This window comes from Dama dama, chromosome 20 (genome assembly GCF_033118175.1).
Source record: "Dama dama isolate Ldn47 chromosome 20, ASM3311817v1, whole genome shotgun sequence".
Taxonomy (NCBI): domain Eukaryota; kingdom Metazoa; phylum Chordata; class Mammalia; order Artiodactyla; family Cervidae; genus Dama; species Dama dama.
The window spans coordinates 61,720,635-61,740,292 of record NC_083700.1 but is presented as its reverse complement, the minus strand read 5'-3'; the positions used below and the strand labels follow the sequence as shown (position 1 = coordinate 61,740,292).

General features: G+C 37.3%; 1 long non-coding RNA gene across 1 annotated transcript in view; it reads left to right on the top strand.

Annotated features, from left to right (window-relative positions):
- The first annotated feature begins 7,867 nt into the window (after positions 1-7,867).
- LOC133041148 (uncharacterized) overlaps positions 7,868-19,658 on the top strand; it is a 98,661-nt gene continuing 86,870 nt past the window's right edge. Inside the window, exon 1 of the long non-coding RNA XR_009689173.1 lies at positions 7,868-8,141. This is a non-coding gene — a long non-coding RNA (uncharacterized LOC133041148). The remainder of the gene's footprint in view (positions 8,142-19,658) is intronic.

The following is a 19,658-nucleotide window of genomic DNA, read 5'->3' as shown; positions in this document are numbered from 1 at the left end:
GCTTATTTATTTTTGGCTTCACTGGGTCTTCATTGCTGTGTGCAGGATTTCTCTAGTTGGGGAGAGTGGGAGGGTTACTCTTTAGTAGGCGCTGCTCAGGCTTTTCTTTGCAGTGGCTTCTCTTGCTGTAGACCACAGGCTGTAGGCACATTGCACTCAGTACTTTTGACTTAAGGGCTCCAGAGTGTAGACTCAGTTGTTGTTGCACATGGGCTTAGTTGCCCCAGAGCATGTGGAATCTTCCCCAACAAGGGATCGAACTGGTGTCCCCTACATTGAGAGGCAGATTCTTAACCACTGGACCACCAGGAAAGCCTCTCCTAAAAAACTTTTATACTGTTGGATCAAGGTCATTAGATAGCTGTTACTTCTCATTCATCAAGTCTCATGTTAGATATCATTTTTTTCTGGAAGCCTTCCTCAACTTCAATAGATTGGATTAGTATGTCTCTATGCTCTGTATCCTAAGTTTCTCTCTTTGATAACTCTGTGTTGTTGTTTGTTTGTTTTTTTGTCATTTGTCTTAGTTTGCTTTTGTAAACCACCCCAAAAGTTAGTGATATAAAACTAAAAAGCATGCATTTAGCTCATGGTTTTGCAGAATAATTGGCTGTTGGTCTAGACTATGGACAATATATCTTGACTGGACTTGCTCATGTATCTGTCATTATCTCATGAGTCAGTAGTGGCTGGTTAGTGCCTAATGGCCTCAGGTGAGATGGATGAGATAACCAGGGTCTCTCTCCATGGGATCTCTCATCTCCACAGTCTGTCTGAGATTGTTTACATAGCAGTCAAAAGGTTCCAAGACTGTGAGAGCAGAAGCTTACAAGGTCTCTTTAAGCCTAGGCTCAATACCGGTACAAATTCATTTTCATCAAATTCTATTGGTCGGACATGACTGAACGATAGCACTTCTCTTCCTTGCTAGCTACCTCACAAGCAGGGAACCATGTCTCTCTTTACTCACCGTTAATCCAAAAGTCGACTTTGAATGTGCTGTGCTTAGTCATTCGGTCATGTCCGACTCTTTGTGACCCCATGGACCATAGGCTGCTGGGTTCCTCTGTCCATGGGGATTCTCCAGGCAAGAATACTGGAATGAGTTGCCATGCCCTCCTCTAGGGGATCTTCCCAACCCAGGGATTGAACCCAGATCTCCCACATTGCAAGCAGATTCTTTACCGTCTGAGCAACCAGGGAAGTCCAGACTTTGAATATATACTTTTAAAAAATAAATGAGTGAAAGAATGAATGAGAGAATCAATTGGAAGACAAACTAAAATGCAACTGTCTGTAGATGTCATGATCCCTTGGCCTGCTCCAGTCTCCTGAGTCTACCTCAAAATCTCCATACACAGGATATCTATAACCTGCACTTTCAGGTGGGGTAAATTACTGCTTCTAATTAAATATCTGAATGAATATGGGCTTATACATGAAATGGGCTTCCCAGGTGGCTCTAGTGATAAAGTACCTGACTGCCAAAGCAGGAGAAATAAGAGATGTAGGTTCAATTCCTGGGTAGTGAAGATCCCCTGGAAAAAACATGGCAGTCCACTCCAGTATTCTTGCCTGGAGAATCCCATGGACAGAGAAGCCAAGCGGGCTACAATCCATGGGGTCACAATGAGTCAGACATGACTGAAGAAACCTAGTAGGAACATATATGAAATGTCATGATAAAGCATTATTTCCAAAGTAAACATTGTAACTACTCGAAATACCTTTTTAAGGGGTTAGATACTCATCCGCTTTATATAAACCTTGAACAATGAATTATTTTAAGGTCATTTTTTGGACTAGTTATGTTTGTATATACAAGTAAACAATATACTTACTCCTTAGTTATACCAGAGTCTTCCCTTGTGGCTCAGCTGGTAAAGAATCTGCCTGCAATGCGGGAGACCTGGGTTCAATTCCTGGGTTAGGAAGATCCCCTGAAGAAGGGAAACGCTACCCACTCTAGTATTCTGGCCTGGAGACTTCCATGGACTGTATAGAGTCCATGGAGTCACAAAGAGTCAGACACGACTGAGTGACTTTCATTTAGTTATACCAGTTGATACATTGACTCATTTTTCTTTAAGGTTCAGAGTTCAGGTAAGCTTCTTCTCTGAACAAGTCACATGAATTTCTTTAGGAAAACCTTACAGAAACCAAAGCTTTTCAAAAGGATTCTTTTCTTCCTTACTGATTTTTATCTTAGAATCTAAAATGCAAAGGATTCATTAATGGTGATATGCCTCTTCTTTTAAACAATTCGCCAATGTCTGGGAGACTCCCAGTGTTTTATAAATGGGAACAGCAGCAAGTTTTTATCCCTTTTGCAGTGAAAACATACCTTGGTGATAGAGATAAGAATTGAATTTAAAACCCTGATCATTTTCACTAATGACTTCATGTCTAAAGCCCCATTCATTTTTCTCTGTTACTCCATATGCCACAAAGAATGTACACTACCTACCAGCAAGCTCCTCTCCTACTCTCTTACATCCTTCAACCTCTCTTTAATGCGAACCTCCTTCAGTTCAGCCCTGAACCTGAACGTCTTCCAGAGCCTTATTGATCTAAGTACATCAACATGTTGTCTGTGCAGCATGTCTGCTCTGGCAGTTAGTCTAATCAGTCTATTGGACTACTCAATTCTGTGTTTGGTAATGTGCCTGTGTTTTCAGAACAACAGAGGTGTGGAAACAAAGTAGTAACTTGAGAAGTGATTCAGTGAGAGCAGCTCCTGGAGAAAGTTGGCTCTCCAAAGAACATTTTACTGTTCCAAGAACGAGAACTTCTGGAAAGTAGAAACATAGCAGAAACGTATCTATGAGTTCTATGAATATAGGAAGAGTAAGAGTTCAGTTCTTTGGAAGCTGAAAGAGAAAGAAAAGTTGGTTCCAAATCAAATATCGTTGACTGTTAGAAACTTGGGTCTGCTAAATTTTATCTATGAGTTTTATCAGAGACCTAGGCCTATGATGGGCTTCCCAGGGGAACTTCCAAGATGATTCAGCAGGTAAAGAATCTGCCTGCAAGGTAGGAGACACAGGAGATATGGGTTCGATACCTGGGTCAGGAAGATCCCCTAGAGAAGGAAATGGCAACCAATTTTAGTATTTCTTGCCTGAAAAATCCCATGGACAGAGGAGCCTGGTGGGCTACAGTCCATGGAGTCGCAAAGAGTTGGACATGACTGAGTGACTAAGCGCACAATACTGCAAAAACAGAAAAATACCTGATAGTCAAAGGATGAAGGAGGCTGGGTTGGTCAGGGGAAAGCCTGGACTGGGAAGAAATGGAAAAGTCTTAAGAGATCCATTATGCTTATTTATGATCTAAGGGCTGTCTGAGGAGGTGAATAGTGAAAGTGCTAATAGCTTGAGGCTGTCAGTTAACTTTACACCTTGCTACAGAACCACAGAATTTTTCTTGAAGAGAGATCTAAGTGACATATCTCCTTGACCACAGAACTTTAAGCAGTTTTAAAATATTTGGAGAAGAGCTGAATGTTGAACTAAACTGCTCTCTCTCTACCTCCATAGAGGTCGGAGGAGGGCACTGCTATTGAAAAATAATTTAAAAGAGTCCTGATATATTCAGTCATTCTTTTAATCAGCATAATTTTTTAATCATTTGTGGTCTGGGTACCCTTTTTAGAGGTTTTACTTGTCATCATGTTTATGGGAAATTGACAGTTATTAATTGTTTTTAGGCTTGAACCAGTCCTTATTAGAATTCAAATATATTTCCCACTACTGGGTCCCAAATCTGTGTAACCATTTATCTTACAATGAATTTTACTGTAAGTGTAATATTTACAAAAAGCAATTTGTCATTCTTGGGTTAAGTATAGAAATTTCAATATTTTCTGGATAAATATGTCAAAATAGCTAAGATTCAAGCAATAAAAGAAAATGGAAGGTTATAATACAGCATTTTATATTAAAGTTGGGAGCTTTGCTATCTGATTTGACTCTGTTATTGTTATTGTTTCATAAATATGATTTTCCAATTATTAATCATCATTAGTATTGGGACAATCCCTTGGAGAAGGAAATGGCAACCCTCTCCAGTATTTTTGTCTGAATAATCCCAAGGACAGCGGAGTCTGGTGGGCTACAGTCCATGGGGTTGCAAAGAGTCAGACACAACTGAGTGACTTCACTTTCACTTTTCACTTTCAGTATTAATGGCATTAATGCTGATAATCTTTCTCACTAAGATTTTCTGTATTTTTTATATCTTAAATGAGTTCCAGGGCTCCAGCAGTGATTTCCACCCTGATTTGCTTCATCCCAAAGTCTCTAAGCACAATTAATTTTAATTCATATATGAATATTCCATATAGCACTATAGGTTAGGGAAGAGAGTGGCTGACTCTTGCAAATAATTTTGGAATATTTCAAGTCCCCAAAGACTTTAGTCTCTAATCTAATTGGCAATAAACCCCGCTTTACTCACTGAGGACAGCTCTCCTTATTGTTTAAATATTTGCTTATGTGTGTGCTCCCAGGGCTGGGGAGCCCAGATGAGTGCGGGTACCAGATGTACAGAGTAAGAGGAGGGATGAAGGTCTGAGACTGAGACCAACGTACAAAGGCTCTGTAGTGCTTTTGCCCAGGCCTTCTTTCTGTGACCTGCTCCTCAATTCTTTCCTCACATTTCAGTCCCATCTGTCTCCGTGTCCCACTCGTCATCCTTCCACTCTGCTCTGAGCAAGTTGTCCCAGCTGGTTATCTCTTTCATGCCACCCTGCCAGTGTACCATGTTCACTGAACCTGGAATAAACCTGCAACCTCTCCTCCTTCATCTCTTACTTCCCCAAACAGCTCCCACTGTGTCTTCAAGTGTCAGATCAAGCATTGCCCACTTCGTAAAGGCCTTCTTAATTATTCCCAACGGTGCTTTTCCTCTGTGTTCTTTTCCTTTGTACAGATATCCAATATTAGGATTAACCTGTTCCCATACCTGTGCCCATCATCGCCACTAGAAGTGAGAATAAGGATCATCTAGTGTTTTGTTAGCAAAAACCTGGACTAGGTTTTTGCTAACAAAACAAAGCACTCCCTCCACTTTGTTGAATGAATGAGTGAGTCCTTGTTCCCCATCCCAGTGCGGCAGAGGCCAGCACCTCCACGTTGCTCTCTGTGCCGGCTGCAGGATCTCTCACGTACTGGCAGATCCAGTACATAGCAGCACAGCTATAGCGCCACCCTTGTTAGGATTCCATCCCCACACATTCCTATCTACAAAATGGGCTTTCTACGCATTTTCATGGAAATCTGACTTTTCCTTGACATTGCTGATCTTCAGCAAGTTAGTAGAAGACAGCATCTCTTATAGAATAATTAAAACCACTATGAATTCATGTGTCACTCTAAGTGTAAATTTATTAATGTGTTAATTCTGCCAGTACTATGTGCACTGAAAAAGAGAATGGGAAGCCAATAAAACATAGAAATGAACCTCTAATGGTGGCATTTCAGGAAATAAGAAAGGACAGATGGGAAGATATTTCTGGACTGGGAGCTTCTGGGTGCCCTTCACATTGTACCACACAAGCCATTTCCTATTCCTGTACAGAAGGTTGGATCTGCTGCTACAACACTCTCTAGCTCTCCTGAGAATAATATTTCTATTTCTGTCTTTTATAAAAAGGTAGAAGCACCAGCCCTTCTGGTTGTCAGGGACCAGGAAGAAGCCCTCCTCATACAATGGCCAGAAAAATTCAAGAACAAAGAAGTCCATCTTCTCTACATCCAATAGACCCTGCAATAACACTTCCCAGTTCAGAAAGAGGCAATCAAGTTCAATGGAAACAGATTTATAATAATAGTAACAATAGGTTACACTGATTAAGTGTTTACCCAGATGCTATGCTAAGCCTGTTCCTTTATTCCTTACACTAACCACATAATAAATGTTGTTTTATTATCCCCAAGTAATTTGCCCACAGTCACAAAGCTGATAATTGTCTTAGTCAGCACTGGTGCTCAGAAAATTGTTAGTCAAATCCTAAACATATCTTTTTACCTTCTGGAAGGTACCCCCTGGTATCATGAAGAAGGTCCCTAATTAAGCTCATGTGTCAATATACAATCCAGCACTGCTGCTATAATTATTATGATCCTATATGTGACAAGACATTTAAATTAAATTTATTTCACTCCTTTTATTTCATGTGATTACAAAAAAGATTATAATTTCTGAATCTATTTTTTACAGAAAACAACCGCTATAGAGAATATAAGTGCTTTACCATTATTTCCAATATAGTTTCTACAGACAGTTAGAAATATCTGAAATATGCAAAGCACACTTTCAAAATGCTTGAGGAACCAGTTTAAAGGATGCTTCATGGTCCCTGACTCCAAAGGGTTTACAGTCTGAAAAGTACCATTAAGACCTCAATAACATTCCAACTCTCAATAACATTCCAACTCTGACATGTGTACAAACTGTGTCCAAACTGATATTAAAAAAACCTGAGCACTCGTCATCCACTCAGAGAGCAAACAGACTGTTGGATGTCAGAATCGTAAAATAACTATTGTCTTCATCCTTTTACTTCTAAGCAATTGTTTCCTAAACACAGTTATAGTCACTAAGTCTGCACACTTCAGAAATTCCAGATCTTCACTAAATCTCACAGAAACATATGATGGCATATTCCTGGAGATTTCTTTTAAAGTATCACTTCCATCCATCAAATCGAAGTTCCTGTAAGTATCCTGTGTTTAAATTTTTATCGACAGGAAAGATGTGGGATCCCAACAGCAAGCAAAAATCTTACTGGCCTCGTTACTACTTTCTGCAAATATGACTCACATGTGTTTGCCAAGTTTTAATGTCATTTGTTGAAATACATTTAACCCATGTCATTTGGTTCACACCAAGTTAATACTGGCTTCCCCACGGCTATGATCAATTCAGTCAACCAGCTGGTTTGACTGATTTTTCCTTTGAATTTGACCTAATTGCCTCACTGTTTGGGTATATTATCTTTACACAAAGAGAAAGCAGTCTTCATGTTAACTTGCTAAATGAGGGTATTCTTTTCTTCTGAGATCTGCCACAGATTTATTGAGTTACAAGTGACAAGAGTTACAATCATATGCCCCTTCTCCTCTCTCTCTTTTCAAAATGAGAATATGAATATATAAAACTCTGCAAATGCTAAATGAGAAATCAAGTAGCAATTGTGTATTTTAAGATACATCTATAGAAAAAGGGATTTCTTCTGTTTTGAAATGCCATCAAGAGACATTATGAAGGAAAAAAAATAGCAACCTTAAGAAATTTTAAAAATCCCCTTTTTAGTTATACATTTGGATCCTTTCAGATAATTAATCTTTAATAAATATTTAAATGTCATTTTCTTTTTATATTGCAGTATATACTACTAGTTCTTTAAAAGTTAACAAGGATTAATTTTCTTTCAAAATAAATATTCTGTTTAACAAATCTAGGTTTCTTTACTGACATATTTTTGCAGTCAAGTCAAAGCTCTGATCTTATTCAAAACTCAGAGTTTTATCCAAATTTGTTTACCTGTCTACTAATCAAAAGATTTTCAGTATCTAAAATCCTGATGATAAAAAAGAAAGAGTCATAAAATGTTCACAGCAATCGGATCAGATGGAGCATCAGCTAATCTGAGTAAATTTTTTCCCTATGATTAACCAGTTCTTAATGACAACATTTCTTATCTTACAACTGTGACATGAAGAGGGAGCTGTAGCTCTTCTGAGACACAGTTCTGCAAGAACCAGCTTATCCACGCTCTCCGATCGCGTGTCTGTTTCTCTTTCTCTCTCCCTCTCTTGCACTGCCCCTCATTCATTCACTCTTCCATCTTTTTGCCATTGTGCCAGCTCAATTTAAGTGTATCTGCTCGGTATCTGTTCAAGTGGAGATAATCCATGCAAATCAGGAGCAGTGCCTTTCAATGCCTGGTTCACAGAGAGGACTCCGCTTGAGGAGGTCACTCGTTCACGGCCGCTCCTCCCATTATATTTTTCCCCTTATTGCAGAACTGCTGTATGTACACAGTGACTGAAAGGACTCAATTTACTGCAACTGCTGCCTGGCTTTACTTACAACTTTTTTTTATAAAGGAACTTACCTCCATCTGTCTTTTCAAGGTAGGAAGTCTGATTCTTCTAAAGACGTGTGTAATGCCTCCACTGTCTGCTCATTATCAAATGTCACTTGAATGCTTTATATTGTTGCTGGCATTAGGCACAAATGCTGTGATTCCAGGTGCCTCACGCTTTTGTTACTTAACTGTATAGGTACAATTGTTTAAGTGCTGAGTAATTGTAATGTTTATTTTCCCTGCAACCAGCTTCAGTTTTACAATGCAATAAAGAGGATAGTGTCCACTCTCTAATATAGAAATACAAATCTCTATTAAGTTTTCCCTCTTAAAAAATAATCTCTTAGTATGTTTTAACTTATCATGTATTTTGGCCAATAATAGCCGAGTGTACAATTCAACCGTGCTATTTTTTTTTTTTTTTTTAAACCTGGAACATTCCTGCAGCATTTTCTGTGAAAAAGAACTAACTGTTGAAATGTTTTTAACAAGAGCAAGAAAAGGATAGATTTTACTTCATTCTACTGCAAAGCAGGAAACTGAAGGCCTTATTGCTAACAGGCCTGTCAAATAGATTTATTTTTCACAATTTATAAATTGTTACTATGCTATGCAGAAGTATTACAATTAGTTAGGATTCATTACTGTCATTATACATGCTATTATTTATTGTTTTGAGATTGAAATTGCATTATAAAAAAGTTTAATGTAACAAGGCTAAAAATAAGCTTACGTTTGTATGGCACTGTTTGATATCAATTTTTAAGACTGATTTCAATAGCCAAATGGTTATGTTTGGATTAAAAATGCATGTAAGAGGCTAGCAAGACTTGACAATATACATACTGATTTATGAAGGCAGTTCCTCGGCTTATATTACTTCATATGTGTTTCCTTGAAGTTGCTTGTAATGATATTTTAATCATTTCTTAGTCATTTCAATTTTAAAACATACTAAATTTCTTTGTAGAAATCTCCTTCTGATTAGTACAAATATAATATTCCAGTTATAATTTAGATTTCAAATAAAGCCAATAAGTCTTTGAAAGCAGGCCTTATTAATATTATTTTACATTTATTACCTTATTTTTCTGGCAAGGTATGACATGTGGCAATGACAAGACTATTTAATCTCTTGTATAGTGTAGAATTGAACATAAATAGTAAACAAAGTTGACAGTCCTGAAAAGAAGAAAAAATGATCCTCTGGTATACTGAATAGTTCTGATGAAATAAATCTTAGTTTTCATCTTCTAGGTAGGTGCTTGTAGTTAGTGGAGTTCGAGGGAAAAAAATTTATTATCCACATAAAATATCTCAGTGCCAAAAATGTGCAGTTCTTTTTTCTTTTTGGTACAGAGTCTTCTATTTTAAAAATGCATTCTGATTTTTGAGTACAGTACAAGGCATGAAGCCTTGTCATTGTTAGCATAAAGAAGACATCTACACAAGTATTACTGTGCAGAGGGCAATCTTTCTGTCTTTGGCATTTGTTAGGTTACTGTACATAGAATTTAACAGATAAATATGTTCTGCTTCGTGGCATTTTAGTGATCCTATTGGTATGCAGGTTACTCTGCTAGGATAGCAACAGGAAGAAAAAGATATATGTTTTATAGCAGTGGGTAATAAAAGCCCTACACAGTGAGAAAAGAGGAATATGACTTATTTCTTACACAGTAATTAGAATTTCTTTAAAACTCTTTGAAATACACAATGATAAAGTAAACTGAGGCTTCCCAAGAAGGACTAATTGAATTTATCTATTCAAATCATGTTGTTCCCCATGAATATCGTCTTCCCAGACACTGTCACTGGAGGATTCCATTCACATCTTCAATATTACCAGGGAGGAAATAAAGGATCTGCGACTAATGGTAGAGGGTGATTCTTTCATATTTAAAATGACTTTGAGAGAGGCAACCGACACTTGAAAACCTTAACAGATGGAAAGGTGTGTGGGATTGCCTGGTTGTTTGAACTTGAAACTAGTGTGAAACTGAAGGATGCCCTTTCAGAACAAAGGAACGCCATGTAATACTCTTCAGCAGTCAAGCTGAGGATAGATATAAAAAGTGGTCAGGGAGAGCTTTTGGGGACAGAGAAAATGCAAACAATGAGGCATTCTCTTTTCAACCAAATTACTAGTATTTGATAGGTATGATGGCATTCCCCCCATGGAGTTTCAAACCATCATTTCACAGAGTTATTTCAAAAGCATGTATTTTAGAGACTTTCACATTTGTTTGCAAACCTCCCAGGAAACTCTCCAAAGACCTAACATGTATGCCTTAAGTTAGGTTTTACTGTGCATCCTAAATAAAATGGTCACAGCTTTCAATTCCCCTGGGTTTCTTTTGCTTCATCTGTAAACTTGCCATTCCTCTAGTAACTCATTCAAGCAACTGTTCAAGATAAGTTACATTTTTTTTTCCATTTTAGTATGCCTTGCAGCAGAATGCATAGAACTAGTAAACCTTGTAGCTGTATATAACACCATGTTGTTATTCCCACCTGGCTCTTTTCTGCTGGTTTTACTGAGTACAGTTAAAAAGATAAATTATCATCTTAAAAGGATGCTATAGTGAGTGTTAATAAGTTCTCTGTAACTTCAGAAGCGTTTAGTGGGGCCAAAGAAACTTGCAACCCTGCCTGAGGGAAAACGATGTGTTTCATCAGCAGACATTCAACACTTATATCATCTGTAGACATGAAAAATTTTCTCAGGAACTATTGTATCCTACCATATTTATTTTCTAAATCATGAAACTCATTGCTGTGTATGAATTAAAGGTAATATTAAGTGAAAACTCAGCAGATGCTAATTATCTCTTCTGTCTTAATTTAGTCTGTACAACACTATGAGGTCAATGGAACCATCATACCCATTTCCTAGATAGAAACACTGAGGTTTAGAGAAGTTAAAGAACTTAGCCAAGGCCACAAAGTTGTAGTAGAACTGAGCTTTGAACCCATTTACTTTGATACCAGTGTTGACACATCACACAATAATACCTTCCTGACTAATTAGCTCAGATTACTAAATTCAATAAGAACAATCTTCCAACTCATATCAAAAACCTTACTATTTGTCCATTTGTAGTCTTGGTTCAAGTATCTGATTCTGATTTTTCAACTCTTCACGTCACTTCACTCCTGTCTGTATTATCATTATAACAGAAATATATTTTTTAAAGTATTTTCATTTAATACATGACAGAAATTGTTACTTTTGCAGAACATTAGTCCTTTACCTCAAGGAGTTAAGAACTAAGATCTATAATTGACTGGTCTACTGACAGCCTTTGAAGCACTATCCCCACCCCCTCCTCCAACACCTGTTCTGTCCTCCCTGTCTAAAGAACAAGACTGACATCTCTTTATACGTTTGGAATTTTTCACTGGTGTAAAGTGCTTAGTAATGATGGAAATTAACCTGAGGCTTTATCTAACTACCTTTTCTTGCAACTCCATTGAAGTTCTGGTAACAATTAAAGTTTTCATGCAAACAACTGTTCCCTTCAGAAAAAATATCTTCCTCTGTCTTATCATCTTTCTTCAGAATCTCCTGGGTAGTGAAAAGAAGCCCTTTTCCTTGTCTTTCTTTCCATAGGCACATATGAAAGAAGAAAGAAAATTTCCCCGGTTGAAATATACCAGTGCATTCCAAAAGCAGATAAAGATCACAAATGAAGTGAAAATGCAACTTTAAACGATGAGACTCTGTCTGTCCTTGAGTCAGAAAGTATTGTTTCCTTCAGGAGAAACGAGCAAGAACAGGTCTATACCAGGAGGCATTTCTGCCTTTAGTTTTCTCCATTTATTCCAAATAGCTTGAACAGTCTCCTACTATTCCTAACCCCACCCCTCCCATGAAGGAAGATTAACTATTATGCATGGAACTCATAGAAACCTAATTTAAAGACTGTGTTCATTTGACCTTTGAATATCAAATATGTAATATAAACAAAAATCTGAACAAGATTACCACATAACCAAGTGGCAGGATGTGGAGAACATGGAGTCAGTAGCTACTAAGCCAGTTATACATTTCTCTAGTAACGAAGGAAAAAAAAAAAACCTGATGCCATTCCATGATACCAGCATACTTTTAAAATCTTATTTGAAGTATCAAGCAGATGGACTGTCCTATATATCCAGAACCCCTATCTGCTGGCAGGCAGAAAGTCTGAGAACCTATCTTTGAAGTTATTTTAAAATATCAATTTTGCCTGGATTAGCTAAGTGAGACATAGACCATTGGTACAGGAAAGGTTGAGAATTAATTTAAATTTGAGCTTACCCTTCCATCATCTCTTGCTGAGTGAGTTCTTAGCCTGTGAGACATTTCTTTCAGATTTTATTTCTCTATTTCTTGGTTGATATTCTTACCTTGAAAAAAAGGAGGGGGGGGGGACGGGCAGGAAGAGAACAGGGTATGATGGTTATGGGCTATGTATTGATGTAAACATTCAGAGGAGTTAAAAGTGACCTAAAACCATTTGAAGGCTGTGTCCCTCACTGCTAAATTCGTCAGCTGCATAACTGAATTTTCTGTCTGAAAGGTGTTAATTTCCTGAAATTAAAAATAAAATCAAAAGATTGTCCTCATTCTGGAATGCTTGTGAGAAAGGCAAAAATTATTCAGATAACTTATTTCTTAAATATATTACCAATAGATTTGGACTGAAGAGTTATCAACATATCCAGGCTCAAAAATAAAACCTCCCCTAGCTTTTAAGAGCCAAGTTTGGAAAGCAAAGCCGATATTTCTAAGAAGTCTTAAACCAGGGTTGGAAAGTCTGTTATGTTTGCTTATAGATGTTGTTATATATGTTATTTTCCTATCAACCCTCTCCCAGAAATATTAATCAAGTGCCCTTCCCACAGTCACTGAGAACTTTTCCCTATGTATTCCCAGAACCTACAGGTTACACCACATATGTCAGCTTCTGTATTGTTTTCTTATATTCCCCTGGTTGTTTTATGGGTCATATTCTTGTATTTCAAGTAGCTTATAAACTATTTAAGGGTAAAAATTATCCTTACTCTGTGTCCTTAACACACCTGACTCAGTGTGAAAGCCAAAGGGTATTCTTGATTAATAATTGAATGGCTCACTGATTTTTTTTTAATCTAGTTATCTTAGTTTATATATATATATACATATATATATATATATATATATTTAAAAATTTGTTTCAAGGGCAAAGAGAGGAACATCAATCCATTCAAAACATTTCTTAAGACCTAGCTATATTCTGGACACTGGACCTATGCTGAGACAGCACATAAAAGTTTACCCATGCTCACTTTTAAAAATAGCAACAGAAAAAGAGATAATTTCAATAGATAAGATTACATGTACACATATATATAGAATTTCTCATTTGCAGAAGTTAAAGAGAGAAGAAACTAGTGAAAGAATTAAGGTGAAAGATCTGAGCAGGAAGAGAATGAAAAAGGGCAAATAAGACAATATAGAAGGCAGGTGGTGGAAAGGGGAAGGGAGAGAGAACTTGTGACATGAGGAGAGAGGGGTGTAGATGTTCAAGAACTCAAACCTTGGCATTTCTCATTAACCACAGTTTACAGCTTTTTGACTTCTGTCATTAAATCTTCATACACTATAACTGGAATAGATATTGTTATTAATCTCAAAGAGAAGTTATTCTTTGGCCTAAAGCTTTGGCTTCCTGGGAATGAACATACTAAGTGGGGTCTGGGTCCTAAGTAAGGATGAAAGCAAAGAGGATATAAGGCAGCTTTTAATGTCACCTCTAAAGTAGTCAGCCTGGTAAGAAATCCCACAAAGGAAGCTTACAACCTTGAATCAAATTCTAAAGAAGTACGCCAAATCCAGTCTTACCCAGCCGACATCGACACATAAGCAGGGTGGAGACGGAGCCTATCGAGGGATGGGTTTCAAGACAGCTTGAAAAGCGTGATTGTCAGCCACTGCACTTCTGGAAAAAGGCTGGGATGCATGGAGTAAGACACCAGCTTCAGGAAGCATTGTTAGCAGAAATAAAACAGAAAAAGCAGTTTGGGGTTCACCGCCTGGGTGGGAAGGAGGACTCCCTTCTGGGTGTGAGGATCCAGGGAAGATAAAAATCTCCTATTTCCTCAGAAGATTGAAAGTAAAGACACTGAAATCATGGCTGTCGCTCCAGTTGGGGTACTCTGGCCTCTTGCTAGAGGCGTTTTGGTGTGTCAGCTCACAGTCACTTCATTTTTTCGGTCCTTAGCCATGGAGATGTTAAAGATGATTTGTGAAATTCTTCTGATTAGCATGTGAAAGTCATTGCATTCTGGCTAGGGAGATTTTGTTGGATTCAGAGAGGGATAGAGCTGCCTGCAGATGACTGTGGAAGCATTATTTCTAACGGATGCAAGAGATATAGGACCGTGGTTTAAAGTCTACATCCTTTACTGGAAAACAAAAATCAAAGGCATTTAAAAATCATGTGAACTGAGTTTACAGAGGAAGCAGAAACAGAAAGATCACAGGCTTCAGACAGGTAGAACTGGGTTGGGATCCCAGCTAATGGGAATATTATTTAGTTTCTCTGAATTTCAGCTTCCTCATCTAAAAACTGGAAATAAAAATATGCCCTTCTTGGTTTTATAGTGAAAATGGAAAGGATATCTCCTGTATGTCTCAAGCAATGCTGACCTCATGGAAGACATTTAACAGTACTCCCTCAAAGTTTTCTGTCCAAAATCATCAAATTTCTATTACTGTGGATTCCACTCAGAGACACATGTATCTAGATGTTTCGTGGCTTAGTTTTAATTTGTAGCTAAGAAAAGAGATTCATGGGACAACAGAGCACTGATCCTGTTATTGACATAGTGTCTGAGGACAGTCAGACTTAAAATTCTCATATGAGGCTGATTATAGCCGTGAATAGCAAATTCTTAAGTAAAGACGCTTCCTATGCTAAGGGTTATATTTATACTTTTGATTAAAATTAATATTTCACCTACCTCTGCTGACCCAGGTCCTGATTTAATATCCTTAAGGCATGATGCCTAATGACCAGCATGTGTTAATATCTACAGCTCTTAAAACGGCATGTCTGTTAGAACTCTCAGGCATGCTAGTGACAGTAGCTAACTACAGAGCTTGCTAAATTTCCTTTTGAGTAAAATCTGTGCAGGCCACTCTGAGAGTTCCCAATATCCAAGTTCAAAATTGAGAACTTTTGGAAGTGTTGACTATGAATTGGTCAAATATAAAATCCATTCAAAAGGATTTTAAGTTCTTTTTTTTTTAATTTCTGTGTGTGAGGTGAGAACAGAACACATATCAGAAGAAAAGAAGCAAGAGAACATGGAAAAATCAAGAGGGTATTTCACAGCTTTGTAAGGTTTTTCTGATTTCTTTGGAAACTATGTAAATGAATTCCTTAAACACAGACTATCATTGATTTTTTCCAATATTCATTGATTCCCTCGTCATTGCTTCATGTATGTGTTCTCCCAAAACATCTAGTATCGACATTTCTCTCCATCAGCTCTGTCCCCAATTCATTATAAGTATATCATTAAGCCCTGTTTAATTTCCTATGAAAGATTATATTAAGTGCACTTTTAGTGTAATTATGTCAATAGTGGAAGATAAACATGTATTAGGCAGTGCAAAATGCTGATTATCTGTCAGGGTAAATCTGTTTATTTCAGATATAGCAATCGGACAACCTCCTGGTGTTAATCGAGAAAGTACATGCTTGTGCCAGGTAGAGTTTGGTGGGGTTCTGACAGCAAAATGCTCTCAAAGGCCCCCTGCTGTGGCATAATCCTCGTCATACATAAACTTATATACATGTGTATCTATGTAATAAAATGCAGACATGTGAATCATGAGTTTTAGACATATGTGCCTAAACACTTTGACTTTGGTGTTTTTGCACATATAGAAAACGATATGCAATTTGAGAAGCACCAACATCCAGTTTGCATTAATAGGAATGGCTTGAGAAAGGGGAGAGTGGATTTCAGGATTAGGCTGTGTTTTAGTTTGTGCACAGGGCAGGCTCTGCCCTCAGTAATGTCAGCTCAGAACTATGTTTATTAATCCACAGAAAAAGGAACGAGGTGGTACAAAAGAGGGGAATCAGGAAAGGGAGGTTTGGTATAGGATGTTCATCTGATTCTCAAAGCAAGCATGCTTCTTTTATTCTTCTAACTTTTTTCCTTAAGATAGTAGTTTCTAAATATATCCTAGAAACACTGCTGACTGTCAGCTGCTATTGGGCACAAATTTCCCCTTAATGAGATAAAACATCATCAGGAAGTCAACATACCACACGTGCCATGGCTGAATTTTACCAGGTTTTCATGCAGCAGAAAATGAATCGAAATAAAAATGAATTGAATATTCAGGCACAGTTTGCGAACCCTTCTGAAAAATAATTTTGTCTGACTTTATTACATTGTGATCATTTCCTGAATGCCATAAAATACTGAGTAGAATAATAAAAATTGATATGTATATTGACATTTCAGTTTTTCTAAATAGAAGCTGAGAAAATATAAACAGCATTTGGTCTTTGCAACTCTCTCGACCAAGCATTCGTATGCTGACTAATTCACTTACTCTCAGATACCTCATTCAGCCTTAATATAAATGTCTTCTGAGATAATTTCTCCCCAGTAGATTATGCTCATCTTCAGTTTGATTCAGAATTTACATGTGTAGTTTGCATATTTTTGCATCAGAGTGTCTGCTTTAAATTAGATAAAGGTCACTGTCATTCATAATCAAGAAGAAGGTGGATTAAAGGTCACAATTCAATAAAAAAATATGATTAGATGTAGAGGTTTGTTCATGTGATTCAGTATCATTGGATAAGTGGAAATCATGAGCCAACAAATTAACCTCAATGTAATGGGTGACTTGCTTCACTGGTATCAAAAATCACAGACATTTTTCCCCCAGTGTATAACTTGTTTGTCTCTATGAAGCAAAGACAGTCAATTCTGTTACTTTTACCAGGAAGTGTCTTTCATAATGCTATTTGGTTTTAGAAGTGACATAAATGACAATGTTATCTCCAAAATAAAGTAGTAAGTTATAATGAATTAATAATAGACAGATGTGGATTAGAAAGTCTCTGGGGACCCATGGTTACTTCTACCATTTTTTCCCTGAGGTGGTTCTTACTTACTTACTTACTCTTTTTAAAGAATGGAGCTGTCACAGCACATTTCTTCTTTTACATACTATTTTATATCTCACATGGACACTTAAGAGCCTCTATAAACCCTTCCAAATCTTGACATCTATCTACTCAGTATTTCTATCTGTGATTAGAATGCATTAAGTATAAAGTAAATGTAGTCAGTAGCAGACAATTAGACTTTTTCAACTTGTACTTTTTAGGGTATACTTGACAATGACTTGAATAAAGGGAAAGAAACAAAACAAGCATGCTAAGCTGCAGTATATATTTATTTTGTCCATAGATCATTCTGAATACTGAAGTAATAATTGATGCACCTTTTATTTGTGTTTAGAGGTTTGACTTAAGTACTGAGGTATTAGTATCAATACTGACTCTAACAGAACTCACTATTAATACAAAAAAGTAGAATCTGATTTCTTCAGCTTATAATATTTCTCTTCCTTTTCAAACATCCTCTTGACTTAAGGGGAACTCTTATTTTTTTCCTTAATCGCTTACCACTCTATTCGCTATATTGACATCCTCGAATAGAATAGCCGACCAAAGGAAAAAACAAAAAAGAAATAGAAAGGTATATGAAGAGGTACCTCGTTTTTAAAACACGTTGTTTATTTTTCCAAAGAAAATCAAACTTTTTTTTGTGTGGGAACTATAAAGGTTAAATGGTTTAAGCAGATTATAATTAGTTAATTTTGTTAAACATATACTGGATCAATTTTACATTATTTTAATTACCTTTTGGAATAAATGGTCTGGTGAACAAATTCACTTGATGTTCAGGATCAAACAAAATTACCTTTCCTCTGGGTAGGCTTAAGTTTCACAAAATGATTTGGAAGCGACCTCCTTTGCTTTCATCTAAAAATATCTTTGGATTTAGAAAATGATTAAAGTTGGATATATTGTATTTTAAGCCAATAATATTTTACCATTTTCATAGCTTGTTCTTTCTTTAAAGAGAAATATAATAAAACTTCACTAAACAGATACTCCCCCTTTGAGGAGACCCTTGGAATTCATTCAATATCATAGCATTTGCAAGGCTGATTCAACTCACTTCAGCCACAAGGCAAGTATTTTTTTCTAGTAAGTTCATGATGTTTTGCTGACAAGATATAGGAATGAAAGCTAGATAACCATTAAATGTCATGATCATGGCAAAATCAGATATTCTGATTTATGTCTCCGCAATGTGTGAGCACATGTATGTGTGTGTGTACCTGTACTCACATCTATAACATAAATAGGCAATCCCTGAATAGTAAATACTAGATCCCAGATATTTGAGTAGTACATAAGAAATTCACATAACTATCTTTTATCTACCCCAATTTAGGCTATCCCTGGAGCAACTTGGGAGAATGCAAATATAATTTGCGCCTTTTTTTGTCAACATGAAATTAGCAAATTAATCTAGTACACAGTGATAGTTCTCTCTTTGTGTGTCTGTCTCTCTCTCTGTCTCTCTCTCTGCTTACAGAAATTGTTCTCAGAGGTGATTTAGCTTCCCAGGGGATATTGGTAATATCTGGAGACATTTTTGGTTTGGGTTCGATCTCTGAGTTGGGAAGATCATCTGGAGCAGGGCATGGCAATCCACTTCAGTACTCTTGCTTGGAGAATCTCACAGACAGAGGACCCTGGCAGGCTACCGTCCATATGATCACATAGAATCGGACACAACTGAAGCGACTTAGCATGCATCACTTATCATTCAGTGTACAGATGTATTTTCATGTTGTTGTTTAGTCTCTAAGTTGTGTCTGACTCCTTTGTGACCTCATGGACTGCAGTCCATCAGGGTCCTCTGTCCATGGGATTTCCCAGACAAGACTACTGGAGTGGCTTGTTGTTTCTTCCTCCAAAGGACCTTCCTGAACCAGGGGTTGAACCTGTGTCTCCTGCATTGGCAGATGCGCCACCGGGGAGGCCCCAGAAATGCCAGACTGGATGAAGCACAAGCTGAGATCAAGATTGCTGGGAGAAATATCGATAACTTCACATACGAAGATGACACCACCCTTATGGCAGAAAGCTAAGAGGAACTAAAGAGCCTCTTGATGCAAGTGAAAGAGGAGAGTGAAAAAGCTGGCTTAAAACTCAACATTCAAAAAACTAAGATCATGCCATCTGGTCCCATCACTTCATGGCAAATAGATGGGGAAACAATGGGAAAAGTGATGGACTTTATTTTTGGGGGCTCCAAAATCACTACAGATGCTGACTGCAGCCATGAAATTAAAACACACTTGCTCCTTGGAAGTAAAGCTATGACCAACCTAGACAGCATATTAAAAAGCAGAGACGTTACTTTGCCAACAAAGGTCTGTCTAGTTAAAGATATGGATTTTCCAGTAGTCATGTATGGATAT